Consider the following 21,173-nt stretch of genomic DNA (forward strand, 5'->3'; position numbering starts at 1 on the left):
GCAGGCCATAGTTGTAAAGCCACACATCTTGTACATTGGCTGGTTGTGAGACAAAGTTAGGCTTACTGGCTTTCTTTTTCTGATAGACAATAAATTCTGCTGTTGCTGTTGCTGTTGGTGACTCTGAATAAGTTTTCACACTTGTTTCTGTGACTTCTAGAATCTCGTCCAGTGAAAGAAGGTTCGCCTTTTGGGTCACTGGTTCTACCGTCAATCATCCTTACTATCCAGAATCTACCTTTAATTCTATACCAATTAAAATGCAAACGAATAAGAGGGTTGCAGAATAATATCCCCTGCTCATTATGTTCTAATAACGAAGCTTCCTTGGACCAAATTTCAGCCTTTTATTAATGCTAGGGGGGATTTTTAAGAGGCTTATCAAATGGCCCTGGACGTGCCACTTCGAATCTATCTGGAGGAGCAGTGATAAATCTACATATCGTGCCAGAGAAAAGGTACTTGCTAAAATATCTCAGACACGTACAGTAAATGTGAAAGCAGGCAAGTGGAAACATGTTTTTCCCCCCATGTGTCAAATATGGCAACAGTAACCTTATGGAGGTGTTTAAAAAGGGAAAGTCAATTTGGTGCAGTGATTGAGATGCTGGACTGAAAATTTAGGCATGAAAGCTGGCAGGGTGGGCCAGCCAAGCCTAACCTACCTCGCAGGGTTGTTGTTTGGGGGGAAAAGGAGGCAGGAGCATTACGCGCACTGCTTCGAATTATACAGATAAAGGCAGGATATAAATCTGACCTATGATCAATGAAAAGGCTTAACGCCAGGGAGTATTTTAAGGGTGCAGTTTTAAGTGGAATGCCCGGACGTGAGCAGCTCTCCGGGCAGGGGGACTTGACAAGCGAGCACGCACAGCCCCGGGTGCAAATTCGGCGCAGGAGGGCCGTCCTGCGTCTGACCCAGAGCGGGTCTGGCAGAGTTTTTCCCACGCTGGCTGGCAGCACGAGGGTCGCCCTCCACGAACTTGTCTAATCCGCTTTTGAAACCTGCCCCGGGGCATGTCAAGACGGCAATTCCACAGGAGAGGGACTAACGCGCTGGCCCGGATGCTCCCATCCCTCCGCGGGCACAGACCCGAGAGCCCCTTTGGATCGGGAGAGAGGGGGGAAGCACTCGGAGCCCCCTTCACGGCACCGATCTCCCGCTTGTCTGGCCGAGCCACCGCCCCACAACGACCCTGCGAGGTAGGACGGTTGGACGGAGCCCGGCCACCCGCGCGCCCCGCCCACCCCTCCTCCCCCCCCCGCGACGTCAGGGACTCCCAGGTTCGCCCACCTTCGCGCCCGCGTGGCCAATCAGGGCGCGCCTTCCCCGGGCGAGCGGGGGGGGGCGCCGTCTCCGCCCCTCATTGGCCGCGCGCCTCGGCCGCCCTCCCTGTTTGCATATTCATGAGCGGGCGGGCGCGAGGGCGGGGCGGAAGCGGAAGCGTTGCGCGGAGACGGTTTCCGAGGAGTCGAGGGTATAAAGCGCCCGTCGCCGCCGGCCCGCCGCCGCTCCTGCCGCCCCTCGCGAGTCGTGGCCGCGCCGGACGACCCGCAGCCCCCGACCAGCTCCGTCCCGCGCGGCGTCAGCGCAGCCGGCCCCTGCCAGGGGAGCAGCCGGGCCCCGGCGGAGCAGCGCGGTCCGTGAGGAGCAGGTACCGCCGAGCGGCGACCGAGGTCGGCCGAGAGGGCCTTCCGACCGGCGGGTGGCGTTTGCTGGCCGGGCGGAGCGGGCAGGGGCGTCCCCACGGCCTCTTTGCCCGTGACTCGCGTGTGCACGTCGGAACGCGCGGCCCGGGCTTCCCCGCCCCCGCCGCTCCCCGCCTCAGCTGAGCGTCTCGGAGACCCCGCGGCTCCGAGCGTGAGCCCTCCTGCCCGCCCCGGCTGCCCTCCCGGTGGGCGGGGGCCCTATTCCCGCCCCCCCAAAGGCGGACGGGGATGCTGGGAATGGTCACCTTGGCGCACCTGGAGGAGGGACGCGGCTGCAGGAGCGGGTCGCTGGGTCCTTTCCGATCTCGCCGCATCTCCGGCCGGTTCCGCCGCCTCCTTCCAGACGGCTGCCGGCCGGGTGGGAGCAGACGGAGCCCCGTGCAGCCCCGGTGCCCTTCCCCCGGCGGCTGGTGGGTCGGCGCTCGGCGAGGCTGGCGCTCCATCCTCCCAGCCAGATGCGGCTGTTACATAACCCGGGCTCGGGAGAAGCGCATCCTCCCTGGGTGCCCAGCTCCGTTCTGGGAGGCCGGCCTGCAGAGCTGCCCTTCTTCACTGCTTTCCCAGCCCTGAAGGTGCCCGTCGGGTGGGTCTGTCCCTAAGGCCTTCAAGCGGGCGGGTCGGTGGGGAAAATTCCTGTAACCCAGCCTTCCTCTGCATGATACCCTCTGGGCGGGTTAGATGCCAACCTCTGCTGTCGTCTTCTGGAAGAAGAGGGCCCTTGCGGTCTCATTCTTTGGTGGGACGGAACAGTCCTAGCAGGTGAAAGGAGTATTTCCAGGGACAGTCTCCTTCTGGGAGAGGAAGGATTGGTTTACAGGAGGAGCATGAGCTGCCAGGAGATGGAGAAAGGTGTTAAGGAGCTGCTTTGGGGAAGGTGTTGTGACACGGAAGGGGATCCTCGGATATGGACCAATGTGTGTTATGCAACTTAAGGATTCATCAGAAAGCCTTCAGAGTGAAATTCTCAGAGGGGGCAGCGCAGAGTCTTGCTGTTGGAGAGGCGGATGGGCAGGCAGAGGAAAGGGTTGCTGTGTTGGAGAATGTTCAATGGATGGCGGATAAAGAGGAACGTTTCTACTTTGGCATAGTGATTAGCTCTGCCTGGGGAGATAAGTTGGAGGTCAACGAGTGGGCCTCTGGGGGGCACGCCGTGGTTGGGGGGGGGGAGTTGGCTTTGGGACAGAGACACCCTTGTGTGGAATGGTGCTTTAGCAGGACAGAGGACAGATCTTAGATGGGGGAGGGGTCTTGAGGAACGTGCTTCATCGGGAATGATTGATGAGGGTTTTCTGGCAAAGAAGGGAACTGAAGATGTTGAGGAAGGCTACTGAGTGGAAGAATAGAGCAGAATTTGGAGATGGAGCAGTGGGGGGCTTAGGGTGGGAGCCCTGGGGGGGAGGGAAGGAAGACCCAGAGGAGAGGGTGGAAGCATTGTTAGGAACCACAACTGGCTGCTTGGTGCAAAAGGCGCCTCAAAGAGTGACTGAAGATTGTAAGAGATCAGGAGCTGGTGAAGGCACAAGGAGGGAGCAGAGTAGCAGGGCAGGTGCAAGTGAGGGAGGTTGAGAGGAGGAAGAGATTTCAGGGGTTACAGAATGAAGCAGAGCAGCAGAAGGATTGTCCAAAAGCTTCTGCAGATGCCCGCTAGAAGAGAGAGAAGTCCTTTGATGGCAGTTGGAACAAATTTCACAGTGGTTATCTGAATTAGTCTCAGAAGCCAACGTGAGATTGCCTGCAGAAGGGGTCCGAGGTTGCTTGGCAGAAGAAGAAATCTTTCCTTGTGAGTTGGGGACTACTGCTAGTGGGAGAAATGAGCTTCAGGGTTTCTGCATGGAGATTGGGACAGTCAACAGTGTCAAATAAACAATGTTTCCTGGGAGGATAAGAGATTTTAGACTCAAGAGGATGGAAGCAATCAAGACAATGTGAATGAAAAGGCAAAAGCCACCTTAAGCTGCTCTTTAAGGCACATTATCCAAGAAAAGAAGATGGAAGAAATGAGAAGCAAATAAATGTTTCTGGTGTTCCTGGAAACAAAAACTGAAATGAACTTTTTGCTGTTTGGCGTGCTTGGCCAATTGTTCAGAACATGGTTTTGGGGTGGAGAGAGAGAATAAAAACTTTCCTACGGTTATAGACTGGATAGCAGGAGCCTTTGCCAAACGGAAGTATTGGGGCTTAGGAACTGAGGGAGGGAAGATACTGAAACTAAGAGCAGAGCAAGTCAGAGATAAATCAGGAACTCTGGATGACTTGCAGTTTAGCAAGAAAATATTATTTTTCCATCCAGCCCAGCAGCTGAGAAATAAAATGCGGGGCACACGTAACCTGAATAGAGTCTTACAGGAAAATAAATTAAGCTCAGACTGTCCTCAGAGTCACTCTGTTTATTAATTCTAAAAGATCAATCATATATTTAATTATAGGATGTCAAATCACTTAGTTTAATCTGAAATAAGGGTGCCAAATGGGTATTCATATGCAAAGTAAGGAGGCTTAGCCCTTCCCTCTGAAGCCCCTTCCCAAATTTACCCCACATTCACAGAGCAATTAAAAGGAGGAACAAGTCTGTTACTGGGGTAGTAAGCCCTCAGGATGGAATGGGGTTAGGGAGAAAAAAAACCAAATTCTGAAGCAGATAGAAGTAAGGAAAGGCTTAATATCAGGTATTTACCATAGAATGCCTCTAAAACTGTAAGGTCTGCACCTGTCTTGGTTAGTAGATATATTGGCATTCTCATCAAATAAACCCAACCAGCCCAAGGCCTCAGGCTTGGTTAAGCAAGAATGCTCCATATCTGGTCCATGAAGGTCCCAATCTTCCTGTCTCTTTCCTCGTAGGCAGGTAGGATTGAGCCCTACTTGCCTCATCTTGTACCTGGAGAGAAGACCATGGGCTCCCTGTGCACAGAAAAGGCCATCCTTTCCCCACACACAAGGAAGGCACCCTGTCCTCTTGAGTGGAAGCAGAATCCTAATTTTTTGAGCTTTTTCACACCAACTGGCCTGCCAGAGGTCTGTGGACAGTGACCCCTGCTTTGAAGGATAGGAATGAAGGCTTTAGGATAAGCTTTTGTTTTCCAGAACCTCAAGGAACAGCAGCTTGAATCAGGGTTAAAAAAAAATGGTTGGAGACAGAGTGGGGTAAGAAGACATATCCAAATAGAATGAAAGAACAAGGTAGCGGATTTTCAGCCTCTGCCCTGAGTTTGGCAGCATCTGCATAAAAAATTTTATTTTGACATTCCCCTCGGCTTTTTTTGTTTTAGCGGCCTAGAATGAGCAGAAGGTGCCTTTTTCCTTTCATAATAAATAGCAGCAAATTATGCTGTTATTACTTGCAAGCTCCTGCAAGTCACCCAGAGATCAACCTGTAATTTGGGACATAACTTTGCCTCTCGCTGCAGTGACGATCAAGCGGGATGATGTCTGGTGCAGCCGGAGAAATGGGCTTGTGAGCAGTCAGGTGATTTGCGGGGAGGGTAAGAACTGCTTCTGGAGCAGGTTGGTTTTATGAGCTTAGAGGTCAGGCCCATTCTTCATCTGTACAACTGAAGTGCTCCACTAAAAATGTTTATACTATTAAAACTTTCTAATTTGGGGCCCTCCTGGCATAGGAGACTTTGCATTATTTGAGGTTGTAGGTACTTGATGGATATGGCTTAAAACCAAGTTTATCCAGAAAGGGCCACCGTGGAATTTATGGTACAGGAGTAATTACATATCAGTGATAACACTGGCCATCAATCCACTTAAGTTATGCTGACTGTAATGTAAATAGTCACTTGTGGTGATTAAGGAAAATGCGTTAGTTTGCATATTTGCGGTCTGCCTCTGAGCAGGGTGAAATCTTTTGTCCTCTGTTTTGGAGTAGGAAGTATGCACTTGGCTTTTCGATGCAGGCACAGTTAACTGCTGACCTGCAAGTTTAAGAGCATAACGTGTGACATTTGGGCAGTTCTTAGATCTAAAATATGTTTGAGGCTTTCAGAAACGCTTGTTCTCAAGGTGCGGCACATGTAAAAAAAGCTCCTGAAATCCACCATTGGTTTTGCCATGGATATTCATCATTTGGTTCTTGCGATAAAGCCAGAGGGTATATTTAGAGTTATTTTTCATGGTTCAAAAAGTTTTGCAGAGTGGTGGGGCGGGGGGATAGTATCAAAGAAAGAATCCTTTGATGACCTTGAAGCCAACCCTTGAAAAATGCAATTTGTTTTCTTGATAAATGTCCCCATAATTCAGTAACTGCATGTTAGCATTCCATCAGTTTCTTGCCTGTTCTTTTGGTTGCTGTGGACAATTATTCCAGCTCCAGAAGAAATAAGAGCCCAGTGATGCACAGGAGTCACCTGGCTGAGCTGTTCACGGTAGGAACATCTGCGAAACTAAATAGAAACCTCTGGTCCTCGCCTGTCCCTTGTGGATTAACACCAAAGTTTGGGATTTAGGTTCCCTGGAATACGCGGATGCCCGTCTCCGAACCATCTGTAACTGAGAATTGTAAACAACTGGGACCTTATGCAAGCACACGCTGCTTAAAATGGCTTGCCTGAACGTCTCTCCTATTATGATGTGTGTCACATTTCGCTGCCTGGTTGAGGCAGCCCTGTGAATGTTTATTGGAAATTGGCTGGTTTTCTTGCTGGTGCAGGTGGGTGGATATTGGCTTGGCCTTGTGAGTGAAGAAGGAGCATTAAGTTCAAAACAGTCTGCTAACTTGGAGGTAGAAGCTGTTCTCCTAGCTCCGTAGCAGTTGCTTAAATGTTTTGGTGTGTTTGCTGCCCAGTACATAATATTCTCTCTAATTGCTGTGCAGAGTAAGGCAGTTTTGTTTGCAGCAATTAGAAGGGTGAGCTTTTGGTTCAAAAAAATTGCCTTGGTTGTCTTTAGAGTAAGCTGGTATATTTAAAGGCTGTGCCTTTAAATGAATTTAAATGCCTTTGTAATGACCACTTCAGAACCAATTTTCCTTAAGAATGGGCTTGGGATTTTAAAAGGGAAATGGCACTGTTTATGCTCTTGGAGCAATTTAGTGTTTTGCAACAAAGATTAAAGTATCTCCAGCTTCAGTTATGTTTCTGAAAGCAGTTATCCAGGATTGCTTTCTACTGGGGAGACTGCCAAAAAGATGACAATTGCTGATGTTGAAATAAAAGCACTTATCAAGGTAGAGGTAGCCTACTGTTGTCTTGAAAATAAACAGGATGGTTTCCAGAAGTGCATCTTTAATCTAGTGGGCCTTAGTCTTTTGTTCTCGGTGTGTGGCTGTTTGTTTGTTTCTTTTTTTTTTTTGCAAACAGTGGTGAACAGGTGATCTCTTCAAAATGGGGCTCAGCCTCAGAAAAGGTGCTGGGTTAGACAATAGTCAGCCCGTGGATATGCGGGACATTAAGAGCGTTTTAGGTGTGGTCCGCATATGTGATAAAATGAGTGGAGGAATGGACTGTACAATCTAAAAGAGTTCTTTCCAATCTTGCACGTTGTTGTTTTTCATTTGGAATAACACTGAAACTGTGACTCCCAGTCATAGGCCTATGTTTCTGTAGCCAGAAGTGGTGCAGGGCATGATTATTTCAAACGCAGCCTAGTTTCTCATTCCGCTTCTGCTACAGGTCAGCTGATTTGGGTCCCCAGCCTTCTATTATCTGCTCAGTAGAAGTGGCTCACCAGAGTCTTTCCCAGTCCTGTTGTCTGAGAGACTTTCACTGGACAAACCCAGTAATTGAACCTGATGCTTGCAGAGAATGAGCCTGTTTAAAAATCCCTCATGCTAGCCTAAGGCTGTCAAGTCAACCTGGTGATGGTCCCCCCCCCCAAAAAAAGATGTCCCGGATTTGCGCCCTACTCCTTCCAATTCATCCAGGCAGTTTATTAACCACTGTGGGAGATAGAGGAGATTAAGAGTGACTCGCTCAGTGCCACCTTGTGGGCTTTTTAAGAAAAAATAGGCTTCTGTATCTGGATAACCATTAGACCACGTTGGCCTTAGGCAGCCACTTAATAAGAGAGAGAGACAAAGAGGATGATATGGGAGCCTTGAGCCAAGAGAACATTCCATGGCCTACTCCATCTGAAAAAGCCACTTGCTGGAATGAAGAAGGCTCGATTTGGAAAAGTTTAGTAACTGGTATGGCCTCAGTTCTGTAACTCTATTCTTGCACACTCACTAAAAGATGGTATGATGGTCTGCAGCTCACAGATCAGAGCAGCCTGGGATTAGGCATGGATCTTGCTTGTAGAAGCTACTTCACAGCTCAGGCCTTCCCAGTTAGAGATAATCCAGTATTTCTGAAAGTGTTACTTGATTTCATTCACCAGCTGGGCTCTCCTAAACAGGCCCTCTCTTCAGTTTAAATCCACTGTGTTTGGACTTGCGTGACCAACCTTCAGCAATATCATTCAGGTTATCCATCTTCTAGATTCTGGGCTAATCTTATGAAGGCTAATACTTAAATTATGGGGAAGGCCTTCATAATTTGTTCAAATAACTTTCAAATTAAGACAGACTTCGCATCAGCTGAGGAACTGCTGTTTGAAAATATGGGGATACCACATTTGAAACTCTTTTGATATCTCTTTGACTTGGTTTCATAGTTGGTAAAGAGTTCTTAACATTCTTCATGAATAATTATTTTTTTAAAAAACTTAGTATGAGGCAGATCAACCAGCATCAGCAAAAGTATGATTGATACACCAAACTTGAGCTTTTATTTTGATGCTTTTCCATTAAAAAGAACTCCAGCTATTTAGAGCTCAAAACATGGTCCATGGATTTGAGGTAGGCTCACCATTAGGGCAATACCATTCCTTCCTGATATTGAGAAATTAATATCTAGAGTCACAAATCCACATTTAAAATACTAGAAAACTCAAAACATGTTTGATCACTGATTTTTCCACTTTTCTCCCATTTCTGGATCACCCACATTTTAAAGTTGTAATTTAAACATGACTAGATATGAAGAGATGGGGATGTTTTTATTTATATATCAAATTTGTCACTGCCCATCTCACCTCTGGGCGCTTTTGCTGGATTAGAGACCTGATTGTTGACATGAAACTTAGTTCTGCTGAATATCGGAGAACGATTGATCACGAGTTCCTATTTTGTTTCTAGTGAGACAATTTCTTCATGAAATAGTCAAGGATCATAACATTTAAAGAATGATGCACATCTACATCTTTTAAAATCAAAGGAGTTTTTCAATCTTATAGGAAACTTTTGTATCAGATACAGCAGGCTCTCTTGATAGCTGCAAAATATACAAGATATCAGAACACAAGAAACAAATTCATTTTTTTGTTAGGACCCAGATTTACAAAAGCAAACCACTGGAAAACTAAAGTACATGTTTCTGTGGATCAAAGGTATTTAAAAACATGGGAACTAGCATTGGCTGAAAACTTAACACAGCAGCAAAGAATCCTGAAAAAATCCTTTAATTAAAGCTTGTTGATATACTTAAAAAAATCAAGACCAGATGTTAAGAAAACAAAGTATTTCTTAATTACCTCCATCTGTACAAACATCTTTTGGGGTAGAAATTTTGATTATGGATATTTAAATTGTTTTATCTCCTATTAAGTTTACTAAGTAGACAAAATATGTTTAAGAATACATGCTCCCAATCTATTTTCTCCCCCCTTTTTTTTTTAATGTTTTGTATATCGCTGTATGTGTAATTAAAATGAAAAAGAAAATTGTATAAAATTAGAGGTAAAAGAGCTAATTAAGAAATTTGCAAAGGTTCTGGAGTCAATATGTCAGAGTTCTTTTCTGGAGACATAATTGTTAACTAATATTGTTTTTAATTATTTGTTAACATTTATATGCCACCTACTCAAGTTTCTCTAGGCCACTTACCTAAAATCTAAAAACATCCACAGAAATAACATCATTGTAATAAAAACAAAAAAAAGCTCATAAACTCGTTGCCTTAAGATTAAGCCCTTTTAACCTGAGCATTCTCCAAAAGACAACTATTTTCAGCAATTTTCTGAAAGCTAAAACATTGGGGGCTGGCCTGACCTCGGGGCTTAATGTACCAGAGAGAGGGGCTACTGGTAAGAATGTCATTTTCTGGTTCTTTGCCCCATGAAGCATCTTCTCTCGGTTAGAACTTTGTAAGTAATCAACAGCTCCATGAATAAGGGCTGGGAGCAACCAGTATAGCTCTGTAGAGGGCCCCAGAGAAGACCTTGGAGAAACTCTGCAGAGATGGTTTCAACAACATCTCTAAGCCCAGAAAACAAAGAAAACATTAGGAAAAATCTCAGATTGGGGTATAAAGGGGAGGGGAGGGAAAACATAGCCAGGGTTTTGATATCAACCCTTTGAAGTAGGCCATGCTGGGAAACTGACTCCACAAGTTTGACTGGAACCCTACTCACAGGCTAGAGTGACAGAATCTTGAAAGCTAGACATTGTTTTCCTTTCCCTCCCTCGTATACCAAAGAGAGTTAAAGCAGAGTCAGTTTCAGTTTCTTTCTAACATTCTCTTAAAGCACGTTGATGGACATGTTGTTGACATGTCTCTGCATAATTTCTCCAAGGTCATCTCTGTGGCTTTCTACGAGTTCCCGCAAAATGGGTGTCGAGTTCCCGCAAAATGGGTGTCGTTCTCTTAAGCCATCATTCCAAGTCATCTTCAAGAGCAGTCCTGTATAAACCAAATTACGGTACTATAGTCTAATTGAGAGTTGACGAGAGCATGAGTCTCTGTCTTCAGCACCTCAGGGTGCAGCTGGCAAACCCACCTAAGCCGGCCATGGCTTCCATCTGCTATTCCAGTGAGAGCTGTGAATGCAGGAGAATCCAGATTGTGCACTTTCATTCGGGCACTCTGGGTAGTATATATAGCACTCCCTTCTCCCATGTTTTTCAACAACCACAATCCTGTGAAGTAGGATCTGGGGCAGTGTGATTGGCCAAAGTCATGCAGAGGGCTCCATGGCTGAGGGTGAACTAGACCCTGGATCTGCCCACTCCTGGCTCAGTACCTTCACCACTGCCCTGCACTGCACTGGAAAGGTCTTTTTATAGAACCAGCAACTTTGCTTGGCATTTAGGGAGTTTCTGTATCTCTTAAAGCAGGGAGGATGTAAGCTTGCTTTTTTTTCAGGCTTCCATGCCAAGCATAAATTGCATCCCCCTGGTTAATGTGGTTTGCTTAGCTGGCCCCCTCTCCTCATCCGGCATCATCTTTGACATGTCTGTTTCCTGGCAGGGCTTCTCCATTTTGGCCTGGCTGCATTTGGGCCCCAAGGGCTCAGGGTCTGAAGGTCACCCCCAAGGTGTGGGCCCTTTGCCGAGGGCTTGAAAAAGGATTGTTTACCCTAGAAGAAGATGCCATGGGCTTGGCAGCCCCCCAACATCTTGCTGCCAAGGATGATTGTGGATTTGGATCGTCTGCCCGACATGGCCTTTTTGGTGTTTTTCTTGGCCCCCTGCACAAGAATAGAAATTTTATGAGCCGACATTGCTAAACTTTGGTCATCCCAAGTTGCTGGCAGTGTTTTGCTCTTTGCTGTTTCCCTTCATACAAATGAAGAGGAAAAGGCAGGCCAAGGGCACAAAAAGAAGAACAAAAACCTTACTGTAGGGGAAAAAATATTTTATTACGGACCTGTAAATTTCAGAGGCAGGCTTCCTCTCATTTTGTTTTTGTTTTGTTTTTTTTCAAAATTCACGTAAAGTTGGAAGCTGATGCTTAGTTTTTTGGGTTTTTTTCTTTTCATTTTCTCCTAGCCAACTTTCCTTCCTGATGTGGGGCATAGCATAAATAGTCCTCCTTAGGGGTGCCTGCAGGGTATGGTAAAAATGTCAAAAGAGTCAAAATGGCAGTCTCAACAGTGTGATCAAAGCTCCGTGACATACACAGACAATTGGCGGAGTTTTGATTGCATCATCATAGCTATCATGATTTTTTTTTACCATACCCTGTGGATAGATCCTCCCTCCCTCCCTCCCTCCCCCCATCAATTAAGGCACTGGGCAGTGAATAAGGAGCGCACAACAGGGAAACATCCCTGGTAATCAAGAACATGCAGCGCACAGACCCACGCCCATTTTGTTAGGTTGCTTTCGGTGGTCCAGTGGGTCTCTTGGGGAGGAGTTCAAGTTCGGTATTTATGTTTGGCTCTCTTGCTTCCCCCAGTTGTCAGGCTGGGGAAGCACCTTAGCTCAGCACCTGCTTCTCTAAAAAAAGGCATCAGATTTACTCGCAGGCATCTGCGCGCGAGGAGAGATTCCTGGCTGAAGCCCTGGGGAGGACCGATGGGTCGCTGTTTACAGCTCCAAGCTGCACAGGCCATTGGTCTGAATCGCTGCAGGTCATTTTCCTACAGTCTGCTCTTTGCATGCCGATTGTGTTGACTTTGCACCTTGTGATTCCTTGACTGTGCTTCCCAGAAAGAAGGGTGCGTTTTTCTCCAAAGAATTTACCTTTGAAGTGGCAGGGTTGTCCTAGCCATTTCCTTTGAAGTGGCATGGGTTAACCTAAACTATCTTTGCAATCTAGGGGTCATTCTAGATTTGGTGAAAATGGAGATAAATGAGTTTTTCTGCCCAAGCTCCTCTGGGCGGGGTGTTGCCTTCAATTCAGAGTCATCATTTTGCTGGGTAAAGACTGGACAATCTGCAGCATTGCAAGCTGTTTCTCCATTTGCTTCATACTTCTGTCCATATAAGCTAATGGCCCAGCACGCCTGTTTTTTTCTGCACCGTTCCAGCGTACGGCTATTTACTGCAAAAGACTAAGCGGGCAGCTATCCCTGACAGCCTCTCTCTTTAAAAAGATGTGAACTAGGTGATACTTTACCAGTGCTTTCGACTTTACTATTAAAGTTCTGTTAAACACCTGTATATAAAATGCAACAACAGTGTATTTTGGCACACCCAGTGCTTGGTCTGTATTTCCTTCCAATGTAGGTTTTCAAATGCAAACTTTCCCTTAGTTTCCACCTTAGTCTTTTGCTGCAAAATAAATAAATAGATAAAATAACAGGGAATCTAGTGGCATGAAATGCATTATCTCATAAGCTTCCATGAACCACACGAGTCCATTAGATACAAAGTCATCTCCATGCTTCCGAGCAAATGAACATCCATGAATGTGCCACAAAACATTTGCTGTTTTTTCACTTATTTTGTACATTTAATACTGGGCTGGCCTAAGTACAATGTGTGAAGATGCTGTTGGAGTGGAACTGCACAGGCTGTGGTTCCAGAGCCCCTCCAGATGTTACAAGCAAATTACAGTTTTAATGGAATAAAAGGGAGGACTATTAAATAGCTTGAAGCCTACCGTCCAAAAGCCAAATGTATTCCGCAACCTATAAAAAGTTGTGGAAGGAAGGAAGGGAGGGAGGGAAGGAAGGAGGGAAGGAGGGAAGGAGGGAAGGGAAGGAAGGAAGGGGAAGGGAAGGGAAGGAAAGGAAAGGACGGGAAGGGAAGGAAGGGAAGGGAGGGAAGGAAGGGAAGGGAAGGAAAGGGAAGGAAGGAAGGAAGGAAGGAAGGAAGGAAGGAAGGAAGGAAGGAAGGAAGGAGTTAAGCCTCATCTCCAAGTCAGGCTTGACTTGCAGTAATGCTATGACCGCATCCATGTTGTTTTCTGGTCAACAGCACAGAAGCGTGTGTTTGCCATTGCCTTCTCTCTGCAACAGTTTGAAGTTTAGCCTACCGGCCTGCAATTTCCTCACAGTCTCTCATCCAAGTAGTAACCCAGTGCAATTCTGTTTGGCTCCCAAGACCAGTCAAACACTGCTCGGATTGAAGTGGGTGGGGAAAAAAAAAATGTACATAAATAGTGAAAAATCTAAATATGAAAGCCAGCTGGGTGACTGGGCCAGTCCCTTTCTCTCAGCCCAACTCACCTCACAGGGTGGTGGTTGTGGGGGAAAAAGGAGAAGGGAGGAGTATTAGTCACTCTGCAGTGAGATGGCCAGTGACCAATTTGAAATATAAATAAATAAGGTATATTCACCGCCTTGAGTTACAAAAATAATAAAGGTGGGATAAAAAAAATAAAAAAAAATCAGGTAGATCAAAAAGTTAAAATATCTTATGTCCTAAGTTTCTAAGCATTTTTCTCTCATCCTCAGAGCTTTTGAACACTGTTAAAACTTAGATCTTCCCCCCCCATTTTTTGGCTTAACAGCTGAATTCACTTAGGTGCCGTGTATGGCAAGCCATGCTCATGGCAATAACCAAAAATATATTTACCTTTGGCATCTGTTGCCATTATTCAGGCCCTGTAGTCATGTATATCTATGGATACACATACATATACATGATATCTATCATGATATATCAAAGCAGTGTTTCTCAGCCTTGGCAACTTGAAGATGGGTGGACTTCAGCTCCCAGAATTCCCCAGCCAGTATGTTAATACAGTATTTTGCACTGTATTAAAGCAAAGCTCTACGTGTTGGTAGATAGAGATGCATGCAATCCCTTTGCAAGTTTGTGGGGAAGAGAAAATCCCACAAGGAAATGAACATGTAGAAAAAAGCGACTGTACTTTAGAACTCCTTGGCAATAACTAGTTGGTTCCAGTAGGGAGAATCCTAGAGACATTTGATCCTTGTACTCTGAAACGTTTCAGCCCTGTGACCGAAATGTCATATCATAGAATCACCGGGTTGGAAAGGAGGTCTTCTCGCCCAATCCTCTGCCCAGTGCAAGGATCTTCCTTCCGTCCCAGACAAACGGCTGCCCAACCTTTTCTTGGAAACCTCCAGTGATGGAGCTGCCATAACTCCAGGAGGCAGGCTGTTCACTGTCTAACAGCTCTCATGGTCAGGAAATTACTCCTGATTTCAAGTTGGGATTTCCCTCTGTGAAGCTTCAACCTACTGGTTCTTGTCTTACCCTCAGGTGCTATGGAGAATAAATCTACACCCTCTTCCCTTCATCCCTTTTTCATGTCTCTCCTTAACTCTTCTCTTCTTTGGACTAAACATACCAAGTTCCTTTAACAGCTTTTCATAGGATTTAGCCTCCAAGCCCCCCACCATCTTTGTTGCTCTTCTCTGTAGTCTTTCCATTTTCTCAGTGTCTTTTTTGTGTTGAGGCAACCAAAACTGGACACGGTATTCCAGGTGTGGTCTGATTGGTGCAACACAGAACAGTGCTATCACTTTCTGTGATCTTGACACTATTATACTCTGTTGATGCAGCCCAAAATAGCATTGGCTCTTTGGGTAGCTGTGACACATTGATGGCTCGTGTTTAATCTGTGATCTTTCAAGACGCCCAGTTCCTTCTTGCAAGTACTGCTGCTGAGCCAGATACTACCTATCTTGTACCTGTGCATCTGGTTTTTCCTGCCTGTGTGCAGAACTTTATATTTTTCACTGTTGAACAACATTTTGTTGGATAGGATCCAATGCTGAAGTCTCTCTTGATCCTTTGTGACTGATCGTAGCTGCTGAATGCTTCTTCCAGTAAAACAATGACATCATGGAGGTTGTGCTGGAATTCGTACACGTGGAGAAGTAGGCCTCTTCTCACTAGTTGGGGCAGAATGTCACAGTAGTGTTTTTGATGAGGAGGAAAGTGGTTTTTGTGGCAGATTCAGCTCTGGCTGAGTATCAGGAAGACTGAAGGCTCGGTAGGATGGAACAGAATCTTCCTTCCAACACCCCTAAAAAATTCTGGCTCTGTTTGGCTGACTTACAGCTTCAGCAGGTGCCTCATCTTTGGAAATGTCCCAATATATTTTGCAAGCAAGGTGCTAATTGCATTCCCCTTGGATTCCTTGCCTTCTTCCATATGCTGCCCCCACCCGACATAGTATCTCCAAGATTTTATACAGTTGAAATTCCATCCTGCTTCCTTCAGCAACTTAACAGAAGGTGCCTTCTAGCCAAGGCCAAGCAAAACCATAGTAGTTTGGCAGCATCCCAACCCTGGGAATCAGTCAATCTATTTAACAAGATTTTGGGCCCACCCCAATCCAGACAAACTCAGGGTTAGTTTGTCTGGATAAAGAAATATGTAAAGGGGAAAAAATCTGTTTGGCTAGAAACGGTCCATTACTATAACATCCAACCCTAAACCACAGCAATTTTTCTAGGGTATAGCATAAAGCAGTGTTTCTCAACCTTGGCCTCTTGGATACATGGACTTCAACTCCCAGAATTGAAGCTGGCTGGGGAATTCTGGGAGTTGAAGTCCACACACCTTCAAGTGGCCAAGGTTGAGAAACACTGGCATAAAGGGTGAGGTTTGTCAGCTGATATTTAGAAGCCCCACCTCTTTTGATCAGGGATTCCACAATATGTATATTTTTCTGCAGCCTGAAGTAGCTTGAAAACCTCTGCCCTGGGGAACCTGTTTGTGGTATTTTGAAGCATAATCTAATTATTTAGGATATAATGACTCCATAGCAGTTTTAGGTCCGCGCATGGGCTGCTGATCTTCAGAGGTAAGCAAAACATTTCCCTAAACTACACGAGCTTCAAAGAGCGGCAAATGCCAGAAATGGGTGAGGATGAATTTTATACTTAAGTGAACTCATTGTTGAGTGTGTGTTTATAATGGTAATAGTTCTCCTTAACTATTGTGAAAGGCTTCAAGTTAAACAAGCCATGATATTAAATCTGGGGTACACACACCATTTTTAAAAAGGCAAGGCATATGGAAAATGGGCTCATAGTAGTAATTCTGCTTTGAATTGATACTGGCATTGGGAGAAGCTCCCCGAAAGGCCATGATGGCTGGGGGGGGGGGGGATAATGGGAGGTGGTCTACATATTTGTAGAGTCCAAGGATAAGAAAGGTAGGATTAATAGGTAGAATTTGCAACTAGAAAATGTCCTTTAAATCTGTACTGATCCTCATTTAAGTAAATGTTGATTCCTCTGCCATTATGATAGGGGACAATGGGAGACCTGGTCACAATTTCTTCCATGGATGAATGCTATACATTTACATATCTCTGATATTCACTGAACTTCCCAGCTAGCCAACCTTGGCTGAACTCAAAAATCCTAAGCGAGGTGGGACTTGCTGAGCACTTGCATAGAAGACTACCAGGGAATATCAGGACTATAAGATAGACTGGGAAATAAACTAAAATAAAACAAAAATTCCCAATAAAAGAGGGCCAATCTTTTCTGCTTTGTTGCCAAGAAAGCTACATGGGTGTGTTTGTGAGGTCATCAGGAGTCATGTTTTACTAGAAAGAGACTTATTATTATTAAATATAATTAAAACAAGTATAATGTAACAAACATTTTGAAAGTAATGAGCATTTTGTAGCTTCACATCTGTACTGGAGTCTTAAGTCAGGGTTTCTCAACCTTGGCAACCGTAAGATGTGTGGACTTCAACTCCTAGAATTCCCCAGCCAGCATTCCAGAATTCTAGAAGTTGAAGTCCACACATCTTAAGGTTGCCAAGATTGAGAAACACTGTCTTAAGTGGTACAATCCAAGGAGAGTTCTGCCACATGCTTCTACCAAAGGTGTAGCCTGACTTGAAGTCAACCTTCTGCCTATGAGTGCCCATCAGATATCTGGGATGCCTGGACTTCTCAGCTGGCATGCAAACTCTTGGAGAACTGGTTGAGATTTCTGGGAATTACAGCCCTGATATGCCTGGGTAGTTCCAGGTAGGGAGAAGCTGCTCTCAGGAAACTGGAAAGCAGAGGACCTGAATGTGCCACAAGTCCTGTAGATGTTGATGGGAAAGCTTGTAAAAAAAAACAACAGTTGACTGTTTGCTTTGCCTTTTACCTACTAATCCTTATAAATATTTTAGTATTGACAGTGTTCTTGGCACTGTTCAAGATATACATGGTGTAGCCCTGCCAGTGTTCAGGCAGGTTAACTTGTTCCATGATGTGTTTGTTTTCCTGGATTTTGGGGGTGGGTGGGATTTTCCTGGTTTGTGTATTTTATGTTTGGGACCATGGATAGTGTTAACGTTTATTCCTATAAAATCTCCCTGAGTCTTGTGGGATTGTAGTAGCATATAGGGTAATAAATAAATTACCCCAGAGAATAGAATCTAAGATTTGTGGGTTATTTAAGTTCATTGGTGATTAAAGTCCCTAAAGCGGTGTTTCTCGAACGCGACACCTTGAAGATCCGTGGACTTCAACTCCCACAATGCTGGCTGGGGAACTCTGGGAGTCGAAGACCACACCTCTTCGGGTTGTCACGTTCGAGAAACACTGCTCTAAAGGGCTACCAGCTCTGGGTTGCACAATGCCACATGACCCAGCAAAGACATTCTGGAAACCACCCACTCTTTGTGGACATTGAGTTGCTCATCCAGCTTTTTGCAACCCGGAGCTGGTAACCCTCAGCATCGGGTCCACAAGGTTTCACTCCTAAAAGTTCAAAGCCCACTCCGCTGCCTCTGCTGTTGGGGCTCTTTGCTTTGGGAGGAGAATCTGCGCACGCTCTGTTGAAAGAGAGGGTGTGTACGGCTGCCCGCCTCAGGTTACGTTTCCTGGTTTGAGTTGCAGTTTAAATTCAGGGTAGTTATGTCACAGTCTCTGCTTGCTTTTGAATTAGCATACGGTAATAGCCTTAACCTGGAGGCTTCCCAACCAGGCCCCTGTTCTGTTTTCTTCCTGGGAGCTCCCAGCCAAAAATGCAGTAGGTTATTTCAAAGACAAATGAACTTTAGTCTTCATGTCTGCAGCCTTGCAGTTGTCTCCCGCAACTCGCCTTTCCTTCTTCCTTAGCAGCTTTCCAAGCCACCCTGCCTCCTTCAGCCTTCTGTTGCAAGCACCCACTTCAAAACAAGCCCATTATCACTTGGCAGCGAGAAATATTGGAAGCGGGGGAGGGGGGCTTTTGTTTTTGGATTTTTTTTTTTTTTTTTTTTGGTCTTGCCTATGATTTTATCTGATTGGTCTGCCTCGCCCCCTTCCAGAAAAGGGTGGCTGAGTCACTTGGTGCTGGATTCCAGCAGACCAGGTTTGTAATTAATTCCTGAAAGAAAAAATGACCTTGCTCCTTCTCTTGCAGGAAGTTCCCCCACCCTCACCACCACCACCCATCTACATTTGCAGCGTTGCCATGTAAGAAATCCGCATTCAGGGAGGGATGGAGGTAGAAGGATGCTCTGTATAAAATAAGGTCCAGCCACTCCTCCCATGTGCTTCCTCCCCCTTGCAGAGAGTCAAGGAATGGATACTGACAGAGTCTGAATTTCCAGATTTAAATGCAAAATTCCCTTGCCCTTTTGAATTATGACCAGCCTCCTTACTTTCACATCTCATGTAATCTTTCCAAACAAACACCCTCCAGATATACAGTTAGTCCTCCCTTAATGATCACAATAGCCACCAGAAAATTGGTTGTTAAGCGGGGTGGTTGGTAAGCAAATTGGACCCAATTTTACGACCTTTTTTGCAGCGGTCATTCAGTGAATCATTATGATCATTAAGTGAATCATTGAGCAAATCCAGCTTCTCCCATTGACTTTGCTTGTCAGAAGCCCCCTGGGAAGGTTGCATGTGGAGATCACATGACCTAGGGACGCTGCAACCATTGTAAGCATGAGCTGGTTGCCAAGTGCCCAGATCATGATCACATGACCACAAGGATACAGGATGGTCATAACTTTGGGCACCAGTCATAAGTCACTTTTTTTAGCACCGTTGTAACTTTGGTCACTAAACGAATGGTAAGTGAGGAGTACCTATATAGGACTTGAATGCCCACCTTCACCATCCAGCACAAGTATGTTGGCTAACATATCTGGGAAGGCTACAGGTTAGAGAAAGACAAGGCCTATATATTTTGGTTTAGTGTTGTCAGAAAACGACAGACACGGGTTCGGTTATCCAGTAGACAGAAGTTTTTATTGGGCACGTTTGCAAAGGTGGGTCCCTCCCGCAGCAATGGAGGAACCCCGAAGCAAGGTCTGACAGGTTTTTATACCCCCTATCTGTCCTCCCCCTCCTACGAGGGCTTGGCTCACAATCTCACCTTTTTTACCGCCCCGGAGCGCCGCTAATTAACCGCAAAACCGCAGGCATTCCACTTTCCGAATCCAATCAGCGCAATACACATTGCAATCCCCACTTGACCCGACAGCCGCCCCCTGCCGTTTCTCTCCACTCTGATGCGAGTGTGCCTTCTGCCCATCCTCCCTCCTGCCGTCCCCCCAAGGCTGCCCCATGGTGCACAGCGCTCTCCCCTAGCAAACATGGTTCGTTTGAGGCCCTCACTTCTCCCTGCCTTCTCACAATCCCCCCTTTTTCTTTTCACGCCTCTGTTGGGCCTCAAACCTGGCTAACAGGATTGCTCCCTCGTCCCGGACCCGGGGCTTCACACACTGGGACAGGTAATTCCCACAAGCAGGGAGACATTGCATTAAGCAACATACTAGGACCAGTAAGGCAATGAAACCAATGGCTAGTACAGAAAGTTGTTTTAACCAAGCAAAGTTAGGTAACCAACTAGTGAGCCACAACCAATTCCATCCCTCTGGATCCTCGGATATGCGAGAGGCTAAGGTCTTCAACTTGGCTAGTTTTGCTTCAACATAATTCTCATTGTTGGTTAGGTTAAAGCAACAAAGACCTTGAAAAGATTCACAGCCTTGTCCTGCCCTTAATAGGAGATAGTCTATAGCCATCCGATTTTGAATGACCGCCCTCCTGATCTCAGTGACTTCTTCAGTGAGGGCTGCAATGAGAGAGGATGTAAGGTTGACACTTTTAGCCAGGAGGCAGGCCACCTTCCTTAGGTCCAGATAAGTTCTTCCGCTCAGTGCAGGAACCCCTACTAAGGAGAGGGCCAGAGCCATGGCTTCTGTTTTGGACAAGAGTGTCACATCACTCTCACAATCAGATGGCAGCTCCCTTTTTCTTTTTTTATTTTGATGGGTGCGCTTGCATTGGAGGCAGGGCATATAGAGAGGTCAGGCGCCCTATGGCACAAGGGCCCCCTGAACTATAGGCTGGAACATAGGTGTAAGCTTCATGTCCACATAACAAAAAGAAACCTTTAGGTAGGTATAGAGGGGTTGAGGCGTAAGGGATATTATAGACCCCTCCACAAGTGAAAGCAAGACCTTTTGAGGGCAATGGGGGGGTACGGTTCTGGGTATTGTTGAAATATACACATTGAGTTGCATTGGTTATCCCCAAGAGATTTAGAGCCATTTGCCTTTGATTAGTCCAGGGTCTTGGTATGGGAGAAGACCCAAAATGATAGAACATCCCCCCACGGGGATCATCCCCAGTGATCAAAGCTGTCTGTGCCAATTCTACGCCTTTATGTTGGTCATCTCCTCCCCTGCCTTAGTTCAGTTCCTTTTAAGTTTTACTTTGAGTCCGTCTCCCGGTTGGGCAGTCCATGGTCGGGGGTCGGGAGCTCGCTTAACCTGATGGTAGTGGGTCCAACCCCCCTGTCAGGTCCGAACCGCTGATTCAGTTGTCAGGAGAACTTGGTATGGTCCCTCCCAAGACGGCTTCAGCTTCTCATCCTTC

General features: G+C 46.0%; 1 protein-coding gene across 2 annotated transcripts in view; it reads left to right on the forward strand.

The window, feature by feature from the left end:
* The first annotated feature begins 1,457 nt into the window (after positions 1 to 1,457).
* SLC45A4 (solute carrier family 45 member 4) overlaps positions 1,458 to 21,173 on the forward strand; it is a 95,772-nt gene continuing 76,056 nt past the window's right edge. For both annotated transcript variants that reach the window (XM_088148911.1, XM_088148910.1), the window contains exon 1: positions 1,458 to 1,655. The gene's annotated coding sequence lies outside the window, so the exon portion shown is untranslated. The remainder of the gene's footprint in view (positions 1,656 to 21,173) is intronic.

This window comes from Python bivittatus, unplaced genomic scaffold (assembly GCF_059951505.1).
Source record: "Python bivittatus isolate LINGU-HERP-01145 unplaced genomic scaffold, Pbiv_v1 ctg000590_np1212, whole genome shotgun sequence".
In the NCBI taxonomy this organism is placed as follows: domain Eukaryota; kingdom Metazoa; phylum Chordata; class Lepidosauria; order Squamata; family Pythonidae; genus Python; species Python bivittatus.